The following is a 17,112-nucleotide window of genomic DNA, read 5'->3' on the forward strand; positions in this document are numbered from 1 at the left end:
TGAAACCATTTCATTTAAAATTACTAAGTCTAGAAACTGGGCACTTTTCACATAACTTAAATTTCTATCATTGGTAAATTGAACTAACACACACATAAATGCACACTCACACACATACCTTGATTTTTAAGCTTGTAGAAAAAGGAAACCACACATATTTTTGCAGAGTGGGAAAGATACCCAAAGAAATTTTACTTTGGTTTTCTGGTCCATATTTGTGTATGATTTTTTTCCAGTTATACCATGGCTAAGATGTTTACAGGGTCCTAAGAGACTTGTTTCTTAACCCCATATGTTCTGAAACGGTGTTGAAGTTTGTTCTAAGAATCAGTGTACTTTTATGGACTGGAATGTGTTTACAATAATGTCAGAAATTGGGAATAAGCATTTAGAAACTTTAATAGTGATTGATACAGTTTTTTATTTCTGTTGAATCTAATAATGATACTAGAATTGGGTTTTGATTTTTGAGTCATTTTTTTTCCATTGGATTTAAAAAAATTTTTCCAATTTATATAAGCATTTCTCTTAAACAGAGTTGGAGTTTAAGAAGAGTTCAAGAAAGGTAATTGGTTCATCATAATAGTTTGAAAACTGCTGATCTTAAATTAGTGAAATTAATGATCATTTTTATTGGTTTAGAAGTTCTCTATGATTGCAAGGTATAGTTCTGATATCAACTGCTTTTGCATTGTCTTCCTTCACCTTATCTATGATGGCTACATTAGTCAGTTTTCACTGTGGTGTGGCAAGTTACTAAGGACTCCAACATTTTAAAGGCTTGCAGCAACAAATGCTTCTTTTTTTGCTCATGTTGACTGCTGTTGGCAGCTGTGGCTCTATCCCATGTGTCAAATTCTTTGCGGAATCCAGGGTAATGGAAAAGTCCCTTGATGATCTCATGAGAAAGAGAATGAATGAAGGAGGAATCCTGTGATGGCTCTATAGACTTCAACTTAGAAGTTGCAGATGGGATTTGCACTGTTTACAGAGGTCCTGAAAAATAATAGTCATATGTTTGTTGATGAAGGGAATATGTTTTTGAGAGATGTGTCATTAGATGATCTCTTTGTTATGGCAAAATTATAGAATGTACTTACACAAATGGAGATGAATGCAAAGTCACTAGGCTATATAATGTTATGAGACCATTACTGTATATATGACTTGTTACTGACTGAAATGTTACTATGCATCACATAACAGTATGCATACATGCAGTGCATGACAGTATATGTCCCTAAGGGCAAATAATACATTTTTATAGACTTTCCAGATTTTTTTCATATTCTAGATAGCTTAGTTTTTTTCTGTGAAAAGGGATTTGTTTTGGTAGGATAGCTCTCCATATTTAGATTGCTGAGGTTTCCTGGAATTTCTGTTGACTTGTGGATTCAAATGGAACTGCAAAGAACTCTTTCGCCAGGTAGTCCTTTTCCACTCCCAGTGAGATCTCTGAATGCATTTTTGTCATGTAGCTTCCCTTCAGTTTGCTTTTTGGAAATTGTGCTGTTTTTATAAAGCAACTTTCTAGGGGTCTGGGGATTCTTTTTATTATTTATTAATTTTTTATGCTTTTGTTATACATTATAGTTTTACAACACAGTAGGGTTCTTTTAGACATGTTCATAAATGTATATAGCATAATTCACTTTGTTTCTATTCCCAATCATTTCCCTGTCCTCCTTCCTTTCCCTGATCCCTTTCCTCACTCTACAGGTCTAGGAACTCTTGATGTTATTTATTTTGGCAAAAGGGTGATAAACTACAAGGCAGAGGTGGAAAGCCTTAGGGCTATTTACCAAACCAGTGCTGAGGCTGAGAAAGACTGTGACATATTTTTAGTACTCCCTCTGGCTTTCTAATCTGATGTTTGTTCTTTCACCAATTTTACTTATTAAGTAGACTGAATGAATTAATTTCTGCTTGACAGACTCAAATATTAATAATGCCAAATGATTCCCACGGGTTTCTGAGAACCAAGAGTATTCTGTTGTCTAGTACTTGAATATAGCTCTTCTATCAGTTGCATCATGTGCTTATCCTGAGCCAGTCCCCCCATCCAATGAATGCTAATTCTTCTCATTATAATTTTGCAACATAATGATGTATAAAGTAATTAATTTTGAATGTGACAACAAAGTTATTGAGTATTAGGCAAATGTTAGTAAGGACAACCTGTAACATTTTTTTGATCAACAGACTCTTGCTCTTTGGGGCATGGGACTAAGGAGTTCGTAGAGGGATGGGTCCACTTCCTTTACCCTATCACAGACTTCTGTCTGCGCAGGATGGGACTGGCTCTGTGGATGGCCACCGTTCTTAGGTTGGGGAACTACTTGTTCTCATGGATCACATGCCTGATGCTGCTGAGGGTGACCTGTGCATTCTTGTGGATGGTGGTCCACACAGGAGGTAGCTGACTTTTGCTGACTGGATCTCTGCTTCCTGACCAATATAACACCTTTGTTATCACAGGCTCCATGCCCACAATCTTATGGTTGCATTGCTAGTGGAAGGAGTTGCAGGACTTTAGTTTTTTGGGCTTGGTCATGTCTATTTCTCTTGATCAGGAAGCTGGTGCAGTTTTGCACCATCATCCACTGCAGGTACATGGACAGGGTGAATGCTCTTTACACTGCAGCAGCCAGAGGCAAAAGAGCGAAAGAAATATTTTGAATTATGTATGCTCTAGTGAACTGAAATGAAAAGATAGGTCAAAATTCTTGCAAAGGACCCAAACTCAAGGAGAAGACTGGGCTTACATCAGAAGACGGGTGAATTTATATTTATGTTTTAAGTTAAAACAGAATGTTAATCATTGTTTGTGTGCAAATTTAATACTGCAGAACTCAACTGAAATGTGGCACAAACATGACAACTTTAGGCATGCCTTCAAGAACATCCCTTAGGATGGACTTGCAATCTCTAGACTTCAGTGTAGAGTGATTTACAATTATTTGGAAGAATAAAAAGTTCACACTTTTAAATTTTCACAGAAGAATTTTAAGGCCAAAACACAGTGGGCTCATTTCACTTCCAAGAACAAATCTGATGCTTTACTCAAAACCACATTAAGCTTCCTGTTTGAATTCCAACCCAACCTTGTGCCCTCCTGCATTGAAATTCTTTCCATCAGTTCAAGCTGATAGGGTCAGTTTGACTCCTGGTGGAAGGATCTGAGTATAAGTCTAATCAAACTGGCATTTTTTTTTTTTTTTTTTTTTTTTTGGGTGCTGGGGATCGAACCCAGGGCCTTGGGCTTGCAAGGCACGCACTCTACCAACTGAGCTATCTCCCCAGCCCCCAGCATTGTTTACTTTAGCAGATAGAGAAGTTCTACAATACAACTTATATTTAGCAGCAATGCCAAAATGGGTGTTGTTACTACCAGCTGTCCATGAAAGGTTTATTGATGTTTCAGTCTTCTCATTAACTTTCTGGTAGATAAAGCTTCCAAATTCATTGCCATCATTCACATTAGTGTGCAGCCAGAAGTCTGCAACCTTATAACCTAGGGTGAAGTTATTCTGAGACCGTTTGGACAGTTTAACTCAAAACTCATCTGATAGCCAGCAAACCAAACTTCAAAAGCCAGTATAGCCTAGCCATAGATGGTTGATCCAGAAAAATCCATATCAACATTACTGCCAACACTGAAACAATCCTATTTACAGGAGGCCTTCAGTTTTCCACTCTTCTTTCCTGTTTTCAGTATAAATATGGTATCAAGAGTCAGTTTCAACCCTTCAGCCAACTTATTCTCCAAAGAGAATTCTGTCCCAAGAGTATTGTCTGTGTTTCATTTTTGGATAAGGTTAAATCCATAGTTGCAGACCTTATATTTGGTCTCTAGGTTGCCCTGTGCTCTCTCTGTATCAGTGTAAGCATGATCCGAAGTAGAACATTCCACTCCACTACAAGACTTGGTTCTCACATCTATTTTGACCATTCAAATCTATGTCCCTTGTTGAAGATATCCTTGGCATCCTTGCCTAGGTCACATTAAGTCGATGTGTTACACATATCTCTAACTAAGGGCCTGTCTCAGCTCTTCCAGGGCAATGCTGAAGGTCTTCTTCAAACCAAGGCTGTCTGTGCTTTCACAGTCTCCAACATTACCTTTTTTAACCAGTATTTTCAATATGTTTGTCAACTTTAGGCCCCAGTTGTGCAGGATCAGAGAACTTTGTTGTAATGTCTAATGGGATTATTTTTATAGAGAAGCATTCTTCCTGGAATTTTAGGAGATTGCTATTAGAACACCTTAATGCTAGAAGGTAGAGTTTGAACTGTGTGACATAAGTAATAATTTTCTAGCTAACTTCATGTTGCTTTTTAAATAAATAACATGTTAAAATTTATGCTGTATAGATAAAGTGGTGATTTCTGTCAGGTTTTAGTTCTCTTGTTACTATATATAGAACTGTTATTTTTTAAAGCAGGTACCTTGAAATTTTGATAATTTTATTCATTAAAATGACTTTATTTACCATTGATTTACAGAGATGCGTTTTTTCCTTTATCAAGTTAAATGTCTTTTTATATCAGTGCTGTTTTGTTTTAAAATAGTCACATGTAACTAAGAATGTGACTGATTATAGCATGTATTAACATTTTCTGTATCTTGATCACAGCACAACTATGTAAATTCGAATTGCATTCTAAGAAGCTAAAACTTATGATATGTTTAAGGCAACTCCAACTTAAGTTGATATTGTCAGATGTCACAGATAGCATATCAGAATATCATTTTGCATTGTGCAGAGGTTTATAGAAATGTTGTAGATTTGTCAGAAGTGGGCAGCATTGCTTTTGTTGCTTATCCAGGCAGTTGTTCCAAGCAGGTCAGTTGAAATTCATTGGTCTTGAATTGTCAAAATTTGAATCTATAGCTCTCTGTCTATCCCACAGCCTTTCTTTCTTTTCCCTTTTACTGGCTTATTTTCTTTATATTTTTAATTTTTTCCCAGTTGTTTTCTTAAAAACATTGGGAGGTATTTAAAATCTTGAATAGATCTTGGGGGAGGGAGAAGAAACTTTCATTATTGTTTGTTAATTTCTCATGTGTAACTGTGAAAATATTAATTTCAATTTTGACTGCTACAACACCTCCTCTCATGATGGATCACTGAAGAAAATGACTCAGCTATTGTAATTGCTTATAAATCAGTGGCAGAAGTACCTCAAATATGTTATTTAAAGATTAGGAATCTGAGAATAATACCACATTTTCTCAGCAGGAATGAATGACCTTCAATACTAGTGCCATTGAACAAGAAATCACTGCCCAACAATGGGAGAGGGAGAGAGAGAGAGAGAGAGAGAGAGAGAGAGAGAGAGAGAGAGAGAGAGAGAGAGAGAGAAAGAAAGAAATTTTGAGTCAAATCTTGAGTACCTGAAATATGCTCTCACTGCCTGTATTTATGTTCTTTTTAAATTTTAACATTTTAAAAGTTGAAATATATTCACATAACATAGAATTAACCACCTTCAAGTGTATATGGTTCAGTGACTTTTAATATACTTGTGATGTTATGTGACCATTATCACTAATTGTAGATCACTTCCATCTCCCACCCTATAGCTACTAGCAGATAGTATCAGTTCCCCTCTTCCTCCATCCCTTACAGCCATTAATCTATTTTTTATTTCTGTGATTGCCTATTCTTGACATTTTGTATAAATGGAATCATATAACATGAAGCCTCTTGTGTCTGAATTCTTTCACTTATCATCATATTTTTAAAGTTCATCTGTTCTGTGGTACATAATAAAACATTGTGCTTTTTTTCTCTTTTAATAACCAAGTAATATTCCACTTATATACCATATTTCTGTGGATGTACATACAGTTTGTTTCTGCTTTTGACTATTGTGAATAATACTGGTGTGGAAATTTGTATACGTGTGTTTGTGTTTTTAATCTTCTTGTGTTGCCTTGGTTATTGTTCTTAAATTCAAATACCTGTATTGGTCATGTGCTTATTTGCCCTATTATCCTCTTGCTCATCCTCCTTTGCCCTGCTTTTCATCACATTTCTCAAAATGTCTTGACCTATGCAACTATTGAGTTGGTTTAGTGGGGAACACTGGTGGAAGACTGGTGGGTGGGGAAGCTAGGGTGTTCCCCCTATTCCTTACCACCCTTGCTTAGAGTGAGGGAGCATTTCTTGGCAGCAGGAGTATCTTATAGTTCTTGTTGCTCTTCTCCTAGTAAGAAAGTGTTCTCTATCTCAAATAATCACAAGGGGAGAAGTTTTAATTAAGCAAAGCATGGAGTACAAGGTTTCACATAACTCATGTCAGACCTAAAAATGGGTGCCAAAGCAAAAACTATGTTAAACAGATTTATACAGCCTTTAGAGTTGTGAGCAGTTCTAAGGTACTCAGAAGGATCTCAGGCTAGTTCCTGGCATAGGCAAATGGGGAGCAACCAATATAGTGCCCAGATTTCTTTTAATGTTTGACAAAACACAAATCACCAGAGACAATTTTGAGTTTATTTTCTTGGAAATAACTCCCACCTTCTTTAGTTACTTCTGTGTATTGTTTACATTTCAATTCAGAAGGAGAAAACATTTTTGGTACATTACTTCTTCATTTCCTCCATCTTTCCTTTTTACTCTCCATTCTTCCTTTTGTTCCCTCCTTTCTTCCCTTTCTTCCTTTTCCTTAGATATTCCTTTGTTCTTCTTAATCCTCAGCAAGTCTCCCAATTTTAAAAACTAGAAGTTTCAGGCTTATGAAAAGGGTCTCGATTCTTAAGGCAAAAAAGAGTACTTTATTTCTTAATCCATATAAAGCATACAGTTAACTTTCTATTAATTTATCAGAGGCTTCTAAAATACTATTAAACAATGTAGGTATGATTACCTATACATCTAAGCTGTAGATAAATAATATGAAATTTATTGTATCTTTTCCTTAAGTTATAGAACATTATCCTAAAATAAGGTGTGTATTTTTGAAAGTCATTTTTCAAATGTATAATTAGCATCTAACTCACTAATGTATATTTGTGCCTGTGTAAACATGGATATAAAAATAAATTTTAAAAATCTCTTAGAGTTAGAGATTGAAGTTAGAAGACCATGTGAAAGAGCTAAAATTTAAATTCAGTAACTTCTCCTTCATTCATCCCATGATTTAGCAATATTTATTATTATTCCCTGATTTAGCAATATTTATTATTATTGTTTATGTGCCAGATATTGTGCTACATCTTGGAAAATATGGGATGTGAAAGAGGGACAATGACTTCCTTATCTAATGCTGGAAATGATGGAATCCTCTTATCTAGCAGTCATTAAGCTTATCTATTAATAAAGTCACTTTGAAATTTTGATGTTAGTCTAAGTATTGTGGCCATTGCTGGACAACTTTTTAGGTAAAAAATATAAAATATTAAATAAGCTATCTTATTAAGATATTTCAGTAAATAATTAAAGATATTTTTCTATGTTCAAAAGTCAAAACAGTGCTTAGAATATAATTTAGTAATTGTCAAACAATATGCTTTTTCAGATTACTGTTTTATAAGGATTTTTTGATTATTTTGCTGATATTTATATGTTTATTTTTAAAGCAAAAGTGTTGAACTGAAACTTTTGTGGTATATTTCCAGAGAATGTATAATTGATTTAAATGATACATGAGACATTTTTTTGTCAAACTGTACTGAGCTAGAAAAAATCTCTTAGAATAGCTGTATTTAGATTTTAATGAAACTAGGCAGAAAGGGGACTAAAGTGAATTTCCTTTTTAGTCTTTTAAATGAAAAACTGCATCATTTGTCCTATATATCTTATTCATCATCAGTCATAGCAATGCATTCATTCCCATGAGAGAGATAATGGATTCAGAGAGCCGAAAGGAATGGAAGATTGTTATTCAATGCAGATGAGTTTTAGTAATATTCTTATCATAAAAAATTGGGTTGCAGAACTTTAAGATTTGGAATTAAGTTGCCATAGATATATTTAATTAAAAGTAGATTGCTTTAACCTTTCTTTAAGTTAGAAATAGGTTTAAAATCTTAAATTAAATTTATAGTTAGTTTGTATTTAACTCATATTCAGGACTTGCCTTTAATAGGGATTCTTTTAAAGTTTAGCCTGGTAAAGGTACATTTTAATTGAACTATTACAGTGTCCATAAAAAGAAAGTTTTTGAATAATTTTATTTCTTAACATCTTGGATGAAAATATGGTTTACATTTCTACTAGTGGAGAAAGTAACCAAACTTATCAAACCTAACTAAAATTTGAAAACAAAAGAGCACTCTGTCTCTTCAACTCCCCCATCTCATTAACACAGCTACTTATATTTCCTAATATTTGAATATTATCACTTGATGGGTTGATTTATTGTTCATAATATTCTCCAATGAATATTACTCTTCTCAAAGTTGAAACACATGAAGAACGAAGTTATTAAAGCAGGAAAACAAATGAAATTATATATTTGACACATGCATTGGCTGAATTACAAACTCTCCTGTATATATTCATTTTTAGTTTAATTAGAGAAAACTAGAAGGCTCCAGATTTGTTCTGTGAGCATTTCTAATTATGTACTTTTAATCTGAATGGTGAATACAGAAAGATGTGTAGCCAACTACATTCCCTTCTATATCTACCTCCAGACCTTGGTCTGCATCTTAGGCTCCCTTGTTCTGAGTAAATGCTGAGGTTTGGACTGTGTGGGCCATGTTGATTCTCCCACCGTAGAAAAGCCAGAGGAGTAGAAATGGGTGATAAGATTGAAACCAATTGCTGTACCTCTAATCTTTCATCTGGCCTGTGGCTCCTGTCAGTCACCTCATCACTGATTTCTTTCTCCAAGGATTATTAAGTTAGAAGTGGGGTTTTATCTTTTACTGCTTTAATTTCTCCTAAGATCTGCTTAGATGAGTAGTAATATTACTTTACGTTCTTTATCCAACTTGGGAATTAAAACTTTATTTTATGGCCAGGTCATGCTGACTAGCACAGAAGTATCTCAGATTAATTGTACATATTAAAATAAACAGTATCACAAGCTATATCTGTTCACCATAATTTTCATTTCATTCTTAAAGGAAAGACTTCTATAGAAAATAGTTCGTATTTGTTGTTTTTTTCCTCCTCTCTACAGGGTAAGGAATCACGAACTAAAATCTCCTGCAAATAACCCATCATTACCCAGAAGGTAATTGCAACATTATAGAGTTGTTAATCTTTTCTCAATGAAGATCAAGATTCATTCACTCTCAGAGGCTTAGTAAGAAAGCATGTTCATGTTAAGCATTCAGAAAATTGGAATTCATTGTTGCTGCAAGCAGATGGATTATCCTCATAAAGTCTTCATTTGGTTTCACACTTTCATAGCAGCCTTATAGGAAAAACTTGCTATGTGTGTATAAGATCAAATGAAATTTTGTACCTAAGAGTTTTGAGCTCAGTCCTAAGATTTAGTAAATTCATAGTAAAGTTTTGCTTATGCATTCATTTTTTTGTAACATCTTCCAGAGTTTAAGTGAATAATATGCATATTTTAATCAACATTGGTAAAACATTTCATTGATGGTAACTTTGAAAGTATTGACTCTTTCCTAAGTTATTTGATGGTTGTGGTGTCCCAAATTGAAATCATACCAAAGCTTTCCTATGGAATAAATGGACTATACCTGATAAAGTCCATTCCTAAGTTTCTCTAGGATAAAGGGTTCCTTTTTATGGTATTTGTATTCATCCTTTTATAAAATGTTTTTCCATTTTGTTTACAAGTTTCTGGAACAATATTGGTAGATAGTTGAAAATAGAACCAAGAAAAATTCACATTTAGGGTATAGGAAGAGGAAGAGGTGGTGTAGACATGAGAGAAGATACAACATTTGGAATATGAGAGGGCTTCTCAAGGAAGAGAGTGAAATATGCAACGTTATTTTATGTCCTTGTAATATCTAAAGTGTCGTGGACCTGTGCAATAAGTGCTTGATTCCCATTGCTTTTCTAAATATTCCCAATAGCTGTGGTGAGGTAGATAATATTATTGTCCTTATTTTGTAGATGAGCAAATTGAGACTTAGACTATAGAACTAACCCTTGCTAACCTGTGGCATAGCTATGTTTGTATTCAAGACATTTTCACTCTGTGCTATAATGACTGGATGGGAGAAGGGATGAGGACCTTAAGATATAAGGAAAACGAATTTCATTTGCAGATTCTTTTCATTCTAAATCTTCTCTTTAAAGGGGAAGAATTAGTAGGTAATTGTTTTCTGCATTGTATAGATATAGAAATTAGAATTTAAGAAGTCATAACTTTTAAAAGCTACATATCTAGTAAATAGTAATTGAAAGTTTTGTCTAAGGTATTCTATACATGTATTCCTTCTCTTAAGGCCCCATTTACCATAGATGTTCTGATTGGTACTCTTGAATTGTATGAAACTCCTATGCTATTCATCTGACACTCAGGTTTATGTCCGTAGAATCCAATTTATACTTCTGAGCTACTTATACATCCTACACTATATGACATTGTCAAGTAGGTGTGTAATAACATACATATACTATACATGTATGCATAAATAATCTACATTCTTTAATTTCTGAGGTGTGAGACAGGAAAATTTCAAAAATTGACTTGAAGGAGAACTTACATATACATGTATTTAGTTTCCTTCTTCTTAATTTCACTTATTCTTTACCTATAGTTTCACTGGATTGTTTTCATTAAATGAAATTCACCTTTCAAGGTGATTCTGGCATTAGAGAACTTGAATCCACATGGGCCAAGGTAGGACAGCAGTCCCTATAGTTGCACAGATCTCACTGGGCTCAGTAGGGACCTGTGGGAAGCTGTTCTTATTTAGCAGGAACTAGGTTGACCCATGAGACGCAGAGGCCTGACTTCTAGGAACTTCAGGGAAGTATGTGGCACTGCATGGGAGTGGTTCTCTGTCTCCTTTTGGAATCCCCCTAAGAGGATGGCTCCCCTAACTTCACCCTATCCTGTCCATCATAGAAGAAGCTCCTCCCAGTCCTTGCCCTCTTTACCTGTATATTATAAATAAAGGAGAGTTGGGTGACTCCGTGGTATTGTAAGAGGTCAGAGCTGGTATGACCAGACCTGTCACGCCCCCCTCTCATATGAAAAGAGTATTGGCTTTTGTGTTTTAATTGAGTAGATACAGTTTTTGGGTAATAGATAGAAAAGCATCCTCTTCTGGCAGTTAACCCTTTTCTCCTTCACATGGGATGTGACAGAGAGGACCCCCTCAGGGACCAGTGGCTAGGATAGTGAAAACAGATAGTTATATCTCTAGAATATTTGATTTTATAGGTTGAGCATTCCTAATCCTAAAATCTGAAATCTGAAATGCACCATAATCCAAAATTTAAATGCTGCATCATACAACAGGTGGAAAATTCCACACCAAGAAACTGTTTCATGCATAAAATTATTGCAGATACTATATAAAATTACCTTCTATCTATGTGTAGAAGGTATATGAAAGATAAATGAGTTTCATATTTAGACTTGTGTCATAGCACTGACATATTTTATTATTGGAAGCATTTCTGATCCCAAGCATCTTAGATAACTAACACTTAACACAGTTGTGTGGTAGACAGACAATGGTCAAAACAAGTTTGGGGAATCTCAGTCTGTTCAAAAAGTAGTAGATTGGCCTAGTGCATCAGTGATGTAGGAAAGACAGTGTGTGAGATAAGAAGGCAGAACCCCGAAGACTGTTTGTAGGTGGTTTTTAGTGAGAACAGCATTTTAATGATTGTTTTTTTCTTTTTCAAATTTAAGAGTATGTGAATTTGATCAGCAGAATAATTATTTCTTTGTTTGACTTTAAATAAATGGCTATTAAATTAAACACCAGAAAACATGGTAATAGTAGTTTTTTTTTTTAATTTTAACGGAATTACCTTAATGACAGTTGGATTTATTCTTGAACATGTTAAACCTCCACATTACTTTGCCAGTATTTTCCTGAAATTGGGTCTCTGATTTTTGAAATGGGAGTGGGAAAAGATGTGAAAATTGATGGCCTCAAGCTTTTTAAAATCCAAATTGAAACTTGTACTACAAAGAGAGAAGTTTAACCTGAGAGTTTATGCCTATATCAGCATGACATAGAGTAGCAATTGAAGTTTTCTTACACCCCACAGATCTAATAAACACTTTGGTTCATTTAAAAGTGATTCAATTTTCTTGGATTTTGGATTTCAAAAAGAAGGAACATAGCCTAGTGAATTATGTCCTATATGTATGTGTTCTAAATGTAGAAATCACATATAGAGATCTATTTTAGATGTTACTAGTGTTTAGACATGGATAATTACGCATTTTGTGAATCTTGAGATAAACAATCTATTCAGCATTTTTCAAAATTCTTTATCAAGTGGTGATATTTAATATACTGAATGAACATAATTTATGTGTATATATATATGTATACACACTTATTAGTGTATATCTAATTCATATAAATTATATATTTTTGGAGTTTATGACAAAAGAAAATTAGCATCTGTCTTAAAATACAAATAAATTCATTTATGCTATTAAATTTAACTACCATAATTTTGTTTTTAAATTTTGTATACATCATTTGGTTACTTCTTATTAGTTGGAATTATTAAGAAAAGCACCTACCTAGATCTTTGTGCTTTTTAATCATCTGTATTACTTGTAAATAATTTTTGTAATCTTATTATTTGGGTATTTTTGGATTGAACTCAGGGACATTCAACCACTGAACCACATCCCCAGCCCTATTTTGTATTTTATTTAAAGACAGGGTCTCACTGAGTTGCTTAGCGCCTCACTTTTCCTGAAGTTGTCTTTGAACTCTTGATCCTCCTGCCTCAGCTTCCTGAACCACTGAGTTTATAGGCATGTGCCACCACGCCTGGCAGTTTTTATAATCTTATTGTGTAATGGAGTCTCAAGAGAATACTATTTATGATTACGTACAAAATGACAAAAAAGATTATTACATTAATTCTGTTCTTATTAAATTCCCAGTTGCTAAGTTAACCTAATGTGATTTGATTTGTTATAAAAAGTTGAAAATTTGTTATTCTAGTAAATACTCGTTGAGTGATTATTACATGTGAGGTTCTATACTAGGTTCTGGGGTACAAAGATGAGTAAAACCTGATCATTGCATTCAGATAGATTACAGTTAAAAGGGGGAAATCAAATCAATATAGACAACTATAATAAGTACTATGACGGATATAGGTTTAGGCTCTTTGCATGAGTTCAGTAAGGTTAGAGGTCACTCTTACTTGGTGTACACTCCAGCTGCAGCCATAGTAATCTTGTGTAACACATGATTCCCAAACTCATTTTGACAATACTAAGCATTTGTTTCTCATTCATGAATCTGTGGGTCTGCTAGAGTGGCTATGCTTTTTAAAGGTCATGATGAAGGGGACAGAGTAGCAATTGAGATTTTCTTGGTAATGGATGAGACTGCAGGTAATCATTGGAAAGCATTATCAGACTTTTTTTTATGTGTGTGTATATGTATGTGTAAAAGGTATAAAGATCCCTATGGCAGGATTTTTCTCTTCTGAATTCCACAATGCTAATTACCCCATAGTAAATGAAACTTATAAATGCACAGTGTTCTGTGACATGGCTTTTCTTTGATCCTATTCCAGATCCCTTTCTCTCTTGAGTGTTTCATCGCTTTTCACACTTACCCCATAAATCTGCAGTGCTGGGTACAACAAATTATGTAATTTCTTTGCTCCTATTCAACTTTTGGGCACCATGAGGAAAATCACATTGCCATGGGACTGCTACTTTCACAGACTCATGACTAGTAACACTAAACAGAAATCATTTGCATACTCCTGAATCCAGTATTTCTTACTTTCTCCATGATAGCTATTTCAAAATGACCACCCTCTTCAGAATCCCTTGTATTACTACCTCCTCATTCTTCATTAACATAGTATTTGTCCTGACTTTTCAGGGAAACTACAAGTTGGCAAATGGAAAATTTTCAACTTCCATATTCTACCCTCCAGAAAAGATACCTGTATTGATATTCATCCTTTCCAAGTTCTTTTAAAAGTAAATGGAAGAAATTGATGTCACAAATCAATACTTTCAATTCCTTTCTCTTTTGACTCTTTATTATTGTAAAATTGTTTATTTCCTCTTTCATCTCCCAAACTCCTCTCTGCTACTTCCTTTCTCTGCCTATAGAGTTGCTGTAGTTTTCTTTCTTTGAACATGTCAGAATATGAAAGACAATTCCTCCCTCTATTCTTTGGCATGTTTCTAGAATGGTATTTTAGTCCATTGGTTGCTGAATATGTGATAGAAGTTTGCAAACTATAAGATAAAGTGTATACTTATATATATACTAAAATTCACATTAATATAAATGTATATGCACACATAAATACCAGATTCTTTGAAGAAATTGTGCCAAGGTATTAATACTGTACAGGAGGAATTAGAGTATTTTAGTGAAATTTAACAATTTTTTTTTGTAGTACATGGAACAATTACATTTTTTTGTAATGAAAAACAAAATTAGTGGTAGGGATTAATATCCTCATGTACCTACATTTCTCATTAAATTTTCCCTTCCTTTCCTCAGAACAGTTCTTTCTGTACTTGTATTTGACTTTCTCTAGCAATACATACCATTAAACTCTTCTAGTTTAAGTTCTCTTCAATCTTTCTTTTTCTATTTTTCATTATGCTTAAGGAACCCACCCAAATGATGATGATTTATCTTTCTTTGACACTTCTGATATCCAAACACTGCATCTTATCAATTTGAACTCAAAACTAGCTTTGAAATGCTTCCTTTTTCTTTTTATCCCTGTCTTCACTGTTGTGATTTAAGAGAACCAACTGAATATCACTAAATCCCAAGGAAGAACAACCAGAAGTTTCACTGAAAACTCAGAAAAGGTGAAATTTGAAAGAATAGTTGGAATTAGAAATTGTGGATCATTTGTGACCTTTGTGAGAGTATTTCAAAAACATTTTACATAATAGGTAAGTATGAGGAAATGGAGATATTATTCAGGAAATTGGTCTCTCATTTGGATGAAAAGAGAGGTTTTTTTCCCTTGTTGATGTTATTTCATTAAATATAACAGATCATCATATTTCAATGCTGAGAATTAAGAGACTGAACAGAGAGGATATTTGACCACATCAGAACTTTAGAAAACAATTGAAGAAAAGATGAAAGGAAATCTTCAAGAGAAAAACTTCCTCACAGATAAGAGGGAGGTGGTAAATATATCTGCATATATTAATTTGTGGGTTTGCCAGAAAACTGTAGGACTTCTGGTCCTGTATTTGCAGAATTCTCTGTGAAACAGAAAATTCTCTTCTACTGCAAGTATATAAGTTCTTTAGAGATATTGGAAGCTACTCAAGAGAGGGAACCATTTTTAATTTCTCTCTTTTTCCCTTCTCCATTTGTTTGTTTCAACTGTAACTCTTTTACTTTTGTGTCTATCTGCCATAAAGTTGCATGCTAAGGTCAATGCTGGGCATGCTGTAAACATTATCAAAGCACTTGTTAGCATTTTAAGGTTGAATGTCCAGGAATCATCCTGAATTACTTGGGTGGGGATGGTGACTTGTCTTGGCATTGTGGTCCATGGGACCCTGTGTTTTGACAGCTCTTTTTCTAGTGTAGCTGCCATAGATGGTCTTATGTTTTTAATATCTGAAAACAGGTACTATTGAACTTTTCTATGAAAATAAAAAAAAGCTACATGCAAAATATGTTTTCTAAAGCACAGGATTTCAGAAGAATTATAGTAAGTGATTGTGAAAATATAAAATCTAGTTAAAAGCCTGCTATGGACATTGCGTTTCCCCACAATTCATGGTTGTTTGCCCAATGTAATGGAGGAGTAGCCCGTGGAAGGTAATTAGGTTGTGATGGGAGGCACCTTGTGAATAGAATTAGAATTAGTGCCCCTTGCAGATGAGCTCCTACCACCCAGAAGCCCTGAGGAAGTCCTGTGGCACTGTGGGGTGGGACAGAGTCCCTGCCCTTGTGGTGCTCTTCACCCTTGGATCATGAGCATCCAGCCTTGCCCGTGGTGTGCTGTGTGCACATGTACATACCTGCTGTCTGTCATTAAGTCCCCACCCCACCCCCCCAAAAAAAAAAAAAAAAAAAAAAAAGCAAAGACACGAGAGGATACAAAGCGAAAATGGCCCTTTGCAAGCTGGGAAGAGAGCCCTCACTAAGAACCTAGCCATCCTGGTATCCTATACTAAAGCCTTCAGGACCATGAGAAATAAATATTTTATTGTTTAAGTGATCTGCCTCTTGTATTTGTTATAACATCTCAAGCTTACTTGACAGATGTCATCTGCAATTCTAATATAGTTAGAAACTGGATCTAGATTGTTCTGTGTATGCCATAAAGGGTAAGAGCACACAGACAGAAGCAGGAGTCAGACTAGCATGATTCATATCCTGGCTCTGTCACTTAGCACCTCTGGGATTTGGACTTTGTTACCCTCTATCCTTGAGCCTTCTTCCTCTCTAGCAAATGAAAATAGTAAGATTTTATAGGACTTTTTAGATAATTGAATTAGATATTAAATGTCAGGCACTAAGAACATTCTACAGCTACTGTTGCTGCAGTCACTTTCAACAAGGCATCCTATTTTTTTTATTTTGCTATTCTAATAATTTTATTCTGTCACAATAAGACTCTTTATTTCTGTCTCCTTATTTTTTAGATAGCCTCTGCTCAAATCATTTTTTTAAAGTGTTTTTTGATAGTTCCTTTTTTCTTAAACAGTTAAAGTCCTCCAGTCATCATCATTAACTTTGTATGCTTTTATTGGTGACCTCCTATGGAACTACTGCTAATCTGGGCTCTAGAAAGAAAATACATATATTTTTGTTTATTGAAATGCCCCCCCCCCACTTTCTTTTTTCAGCTTCTAATGTGGTGAAGTTGTTCGACCTTTGCAAGCCTTGAAATCATTTAATCATTTTCTCTTCAAGGAAATCTTCAGCTATCTAACTTGACTTTTTATTTTACTTATTGACCAAGCTATCTTCACAGTGTTAAATTTTTATGTCTCCTGATA

The 17,112-nt window shown here is 34.5% G+C and overlaps 1 protein-coding gene and 2 pseudogenes across 1 annotated transcript in view; 1 reads left to right on the top strand and 2 right to left on the bottom strand.

The window, feature by feature from the left end:
- Nucleotides 1–17,112, top strand: part of Gbe1 (1,4-alpha-glucan branching enzyme 1) — a 260,442-nt gene that overhangs the window by 60,254 nt on the left and 183,076 nt on the right.
- On the bottom strand, nt 2,165–2,891 carry LOC124992787 (60S ribosomal protein L28-like; annotated as a pseudogene).
- On the bottom strand, nt 3,075–4,026 carry LOC124992851 (voltage-dependent anion-selective channel protein 3-like; annotated as a pseudogene).

This window comes from Sciurus carolinensis, chromosome 9 (assembly GCF_902686445.1).
Source record: "Sciurus carolinensis chromosome 9, mSciCar1.2, whole genome shotgun sequence".
Classification (NCBI taxonomy): Eukaryota; Metazoa; Chordata; class Mammalia; order Rodentia; family Sciuridae; genus Sciurus; species Sciurus carolinensis.